This window comes from Triturus cristatus, chromosome 11 (genome assembly GCF_964204655.1).
Source record: "Triturus cristatus chromosome 11, aTriCri1.1, whole genome shotgun sequence".
In the NCBI taxonomy this organism is placed as follows: domain Eukaryota; kingdom Metazoa; phylum Chordata; class Amphibia; order Caudata; family Salamandridae; genus Triturus; species Triturus cristatus.
Window position 1 is genome coordinate 990,406,605 of NC_140594.1, and position 6,319 is coordinate 990,412,923.

General features: G+C 46.7%; 1 protein-coding gene across 1 annotated transcript in view; it reads right to left on the bottom strand.

Annotated features, from left to right (window-relative positions):
• LOC146785792 (von Willebrand factor A domain-containing protein 5A-like) overlaps window positions 1–5,463 on the bottom strand; it is a 541,765-nt gene extending 536,302 nt beyond the window's left edge. Inside the window, exon 1 of the mRNA XM_085635057.1 lies at window positions 5,372–5,463. The gene's annotated coding sequence lies outside the window, so the exon portion shown is untranslated. The remainder of the gene's footprint in view (window positions 1–5,371) is intronic.
• Window positions 5,464–6,319: the final 856 nt, after the last annotated feature.

Genomic DNA, 6,319 nt, shown 5'->3' on the forward strand with positions numbered 1-6,319 from the left:
TTGATTCTCCCTTTTTCATTCCTTAATAAAATTTCATTGAACTTAAAATGGCACTGCACTTGTATTGGAGGGTTTCAAAACTACCTTTAAGTAGCATTAGAGTGAGGTGGTGCACTAGATTATGCTTTATCAATACTCATAAACATGCCTGATATTACTAAAGGCTACTGAAATAGGCAAAAATAATTCAACGACAAAATGTTTTTTACAGCATTTTAGAAGCTGTCTTCAGATCCCTTACTGGTGCAACAGGTTGGTCCACTGGGGCTGCACCTTAGTTCAGGAATTCATCGGCCTTGAATAACTTTCAACACCAAGAACCAGTGGCGGCTCCTCCGCTATGTGAAGGAGCGTCGACCCACTGCCTGGCTCCAAGCCAGAAAATGTGAAATAAAACAATGTTCTTGCATCATTTTATTTTGCATTTGCCAGATCTTAGCCAGCGCTGTTGGGAGAGGTGGGGCTGAGGCATGGGGGGGGGGGGAGGAGTGCTACGTGCACTTTACTCCTTAAGTGCTTATGAGTGTTTGGCCTGCAGTCTCAGGCCAACCAAAACACACATGCGCACTTATGTTTTCTCCAGCCCAGCTGCATTGAGCAGCTGGACTGAGGAAACCCCACAGTCTCCCTGGTCTGAGCAGGGAGTCTGTCCTGCCCGCTCAGACCAATCCCCGCACTGCTTTGCCGAGCAGGGATTGGACAGGGAGTCTGTCCAAGGTGCTGCTGGGACCAGGCAGGAAGAGGAGAGGTGGCGCGACGACGCAACACTGGATGCGGCCGGCGGCAAAAGGTACTTTTTTTTATATATTGTATTTCTAATCCCCTTCCCACGACGCCTCCCGCACAACGCCACCCACCCCACCACCCTTTGTTTATGACAGTTGCCGCTGCCAAGAGCATAACAAGAGAAAGCCTGGCTGGAAATACTGGCTACATGGCTTTAAACTATCTCACAAGGCACAGATTACCCTGGTAGCACTCCAGCAACTCCCTTCCCAGTGGTAAGCTGTCCACTGCTTTCTCATGCCTATCCCACACTATGGGTTCAGAACTTTCTGCAGGCAGTCAGCACCGCAAACGGGGCTGCATTAGGGCACCTTAACACACAGGGTTGGGGGAATGTTATAACAAATCTCGGTCTGAAGCCACAGCCTTCCGGAGGAGACAGGCGAAGTGAGTCAATGTTCTGAACCTACTTCTGAAAGCACCAAACATTAGCTTCACAAAAACACACCACCCAAAGGCCAGTTACACTGAAATATGGATAGAAGCTATCTTTGAAAGTTTAGAACCACCTGCTCCAACCTCCTTAATAGGAAACGCCTATTAACCTGCTAAACATTCCAACTACATTCCGTGGTGTTTCTTAATCTTTCACCCACAAAAGCTGGGGTTCAGCTCTGTTTAATGACAACCAAGGAATGAAAATTCAATTATATCAGACATAAGATGGAGCTCATGAAAGAGTTACCTGTGTTAAAATTAAAAGTTAAGCGTTTCTGATGTCAGTCCACAATTTACGTGATATAAGCTGGTCACTCAGTTCTCCCAAAAATGATTGACAGGACACTTCAGATGGTCTGGATCCTTATGGAAATATGCTTTCTGCCATGAATGTGTGTTGTTATCCCGCATTCTTTTTCCCCGCAGGGAATCACAACGCGGTCGTTACAACGACTGCGTTGTGATTCCGCATACCATTATTCCGCAAGTCGAAACAACGACTTGCGGAGGGGGGGCGCTGGATGTTGGAATAGTATAATTTACTATTCCAACTCCAGTCTGTGCGGACAATAGGGAAGGTGTTGGATTTTAAATCCAACACCTCCCCCCCCCCCTCCGCAAGTCGTTGTTCCGACTTCTGGAGTAATTGTATGCGGAATCACAACGCGGTCGTTGTAACGACCGCGTTGTGATTCCCTGCGGGGAAAAATATTTGTGGTAAACGTTGTTTACCCTCTGCCATACGCGTCCAGATAAAATGCGATCAACCACTTGTTAGGTATTCTTTGCATTCTGAACTTACATTGCTTTGACCCACTCTTACCCCACATATCCATGACAGTGGTCTTCAGATTTTAAATCATCCAGACTTCTGGTCAGGGAAGAAACCTCATAAATGTTAGAAGGCAGCCAAGTCATTTTGAGAACTATCTGGAAGGAGTTTCATTTCCATAGTCGAGAATGATTCCAATACTGTCCAAATCGCCATTGGATAACAAATGACCAAATTAATAAAATTGTGTCTACATTTTGACCACTTTACCAAAGAGAAGAAGATGCTTACAAACCTTCCCACATGCAGTTCCCTTTCATGATACATACATCCCCTTGAAAGTCTACCAGAGCAAATAAAATGTGACCGCGTGATCTGCTGGAGAGACTTCAAAAGCAACTATCAGATATGTCATGGTCCTACATTTGGATGACTATGTCAAGGCTGCTGCGGTTCACTCTTGTAAAAGACAACACATGCATAATCTGCCAGAGGTAAAATCTCACCCCAAATTACTATATACAGCACATGTTCCCATGCACTTTTCCCCTACACCGGGGTGGTTGTGGCCAACCAGGCGGCCCGTTTATGTTTGGGCTGCAACACTACATGGATATTCCAAAAAGAAATCGGATGCTCTGCCTGCGTAGCACTGTAGATGACAATTACCTTCCCAAGTTCCTGACAAATATAGGGTTATCCTCCTAGAATGCTTTAGTGGAATACAGTATGTACTCTATTTCAAGAATAATTCCCCAGTCAATGATTTGCAAAATCATTGATCGTGATGTCTATTCATGACCTCTTCCCTCCACGCATAAAATGTCTTCGTTTTTTTTAATTCTCTCTTGGCGAGATGACACCAGGGCAAACAGAGTTTTTGATGAATTAATCATAACATGACTTTTCAACTACAGATGGAAAATTCCATTAGGCTTCAGCTGAAGCTAAATTAAGGTTTCTCATAGCCAGTCTCTTTTGTCTGCTTATTTCCACAAACCTGGATTTAACCCACCCCCACTACTAAGCCAAACGTAGCGGAACACTATTCACATGAATATTAATTTTAAACAAAAAAGAAACTGTAGCCTTCTTACCTTCATGGACTGTGCATCTGTTAACTACAAAAATAAATTAAAGAATTTAAGCAATCTCACTGTTGCCAGGTACAAAACAATTGCTCTGGCATATGTTTCTTCTCCATATGGTATCTTAGGACCAGAGTCTGGCCAGTGGGATGGATGCGGGTTGTGAGGCCAAGAGAAATTAGGTTATTCATAGGAAAACCAATGTGTGCTTCCCACATGATGATAAGGACTGAGCCGAGGAAGACGGATAAAGCGGTAATGCAGGTTGTCCTATTCACTCGGATGAAGGCAAACTGAAGGGGGAAACTGTTACCAACTTTGTGGTCCTGCCCGTAGGGTCATTCTTTGTTCGGGAGAGTTGCAGTAATCCACCACACTTTTTAATATTTTTTTATGTTTTAAAGTATTTTGTAACCCCATTCAAACGGTGATTAGTATACTTATTATTCATGAAATTATATATAACAACATCATGACAAGTGACAGGACATCTCGTGTAGACAATGATACTACTTTAGTTTGGTTACCAAGGTTCCCATGTAGACTGATCTGCGGTGCAACATAGAAAATGATACACATGTAAAATGAAAATGTGCATACTACAAAAGAAAGATGTTCTTGGTAAACTCAAATTGATAGAGTAAGAACTACAAGACAGAATCATTGTTACACAATGATGATAAATGGTGGTGTGTAACCTGCGGGGAAACCCCCATCTGTTGTTCCAGGCTCTGTGTCCTCGTGGACGCCCTCACAAAAAGTGCACAAAACACAATCAGGAGAAACAAAAAGGTCTTTATGGATTTTCTAAGAGCGGGTCTGTAAACGTCTCTCCCCGGGGTACAGGTAAGGTGCTCTGCATATTATTAAACCGCAGGCAAAAATCAGATTCATATCTTGATAAGGAGGGGCAGTTTCTCCCATTAAGGCTGGGTGTACACGTTGCGTGCCCCCCCCCCCCCCCCAAAAAAAAAACCCAGCAGATCCAGTGTTCTGCTGTTGGAGTAACCAAAACACTGGAGCACTACCAGTGGTCTTGCAGATGACGAGGACATGGGGGGGAGGAAGGGGGGGGGGGTACAACATCAAGCCCGAACACTTGAAAGAAGACAGGATACCTCTCAGTGCAGGGTCTTTCTTCCCTACATCGTTACAAGCTCAAAGATGCACAATGAGCCATACATTAGTGGGGTTTGCATAGCACATCTGCTGCCAGTGCAGTTAATAGTAACTCACAAATAAACGGGGTGAATAAAGGGCCAATGAGCTTATTGTAGCTGGGACTTGCCGAGATGGCCAGATCTAAAGGTTATGAATGGGTTTGAATATGTATGTCAGGCCACTGAATCAGGAGACAGCGACATAGCAAGGTCTCTACAAAGTCGTTCAATGTATGGACCGCACTGTGAAGTAAGAAGGCGGGCCTGGCTCACAGTTTCCCAGATTATAAAGATCCAGGTGTCAGATATGTTCGGTAGGCGGGACTTACAGAAAGTTACACTCCTTGCTTCAATGTGATTTGCTGTCGCTGTCACCCGGCCTCCCCTTCAATTCGACTGAATGAATATGAAACACAGGCGTCTTGCAAAAAAAAAGAAAGGTTAAAGATCTAATCTGGTCTCATACGTAGACACTAATGTAAAATAAAGACAGAAAATGGGACGGCCAGTGACGCGCCTCGGAGAAGCGCAGAGCGACACACTTCAGTGATAAGCAAAGAACTCTTGCTGCCGCACCCTTCTGGCTGGAAAAACAGCCATGCCCGAACATAAATGAGCAGTTTCGGTTAATAAATAAAAAAATTAAAAAACGACGAGGGCAAAAAGAAGAAACGACCCTTTCCTCAGCCACGCACTCATGGACTGTGAACAATTCTCGTAACCTCGGTTACTGCAGTGGTTCACCCAGTGCCCGAATTGGAAAAATAGAAGTGCAGGTACTCTGTATCAGAGTACGTGCTTGTTTCTGAGAAGCGCAGGTACTCTCCTGTTCAAAGTATTACTTCTCTCTAGAGAAGTGCAGGTAGAGGCGTAACACAGGCCCCGGTAGCCCCCAGTATGTGTGTGGGGGGGGTTGTCCCCCAAGCTCCAGGGCCCCCTCAGCACAGCACTTCGGCCAGAGAGCTCCTGATAGAGTCCAGAGGGGGCCCCGCACGTACCTTGGGTGGGGGGGGGGGGGGGCTCAATATTCGTTAAGCCACTGAGTGCAGGCACTCTCCCTCTCAAAATAGAAAAGTGTCGGTACTCAGTACCGGACTGTACCGGCCCATTTAAAGCAGTGGGTTCACCTTCTGCGGAAACGTCGGTCTGGCTCTGCTTCTGGGGACAGATTTCCTGCTGCTCCGGTCACTGCTGCCTCCTGAGTTACTGTGATACCTCCTCCTGCGGGAGCTGGATGCAAGCCGAGCGCTATGTGACTTTCACTCCTGCTCCTATGCGCATCAGACCCGCCCACTTCTGCTGCACTGTCTACAGGCCTATACGTCTTCTACCTGACAGGTGTAGCGCCCGTCGGACCACTTCCAGACGCTCTAAGTGTCTATGGCTCGCCCCCACGGATTTACACGGTGGAGATTTGGAAGATGGACCACAGTGGAAAGGCTGCACCCCAAGAGCTTCCAGCCTGCACCGCCAATAACCGTGGGTCACCCATCAGGGGCTGTGGACCCTGGAAAGAGGAATGGGGGCAGAGTGTCGGTGCTCTTCCGGGCATTAACTGCCTGGCACCACCGAAACTGGCGCCAGTTGATATAACGCCTCAGGATGGCAGTGACGGTGACCACTGGGCCTTCGTCCTCCCAACCCCCCATACCTAATCTAGACTTCCTACTAACCCGCCTGTAGGTGGTGTGTCAATCACAACATTGTCCAGTATATTCTGACATTGCTGCAGACCCCCTTGTACTGTAGTGGGCACGCTGAAGATCCCGTCCTCGGCGAGTACTGCATTATAGAGTCCGGGCTGAGGCGAGAGGATACATTACTCAGCACCCCACCGACTGCTTACAGCGCGCACAGAGGGGCGTTGCATCAGAACCCCCTTCAGCCGTTAGCTCATCTGGGATAGTATCTGTCAGCCATTCACTTCAGGAACTGTCAATCACATCTTAATCAGTCCGGCGGAGCGTTTCTCTCACGGTCTTGCTATTGGCAGTTTGGGTGTATCCTTCCACTTTCAGTCAGTGCTTAATTTGTATCAAAATAAGTCTCAGGGCCCTATTCAGGAGGTCGCTGCA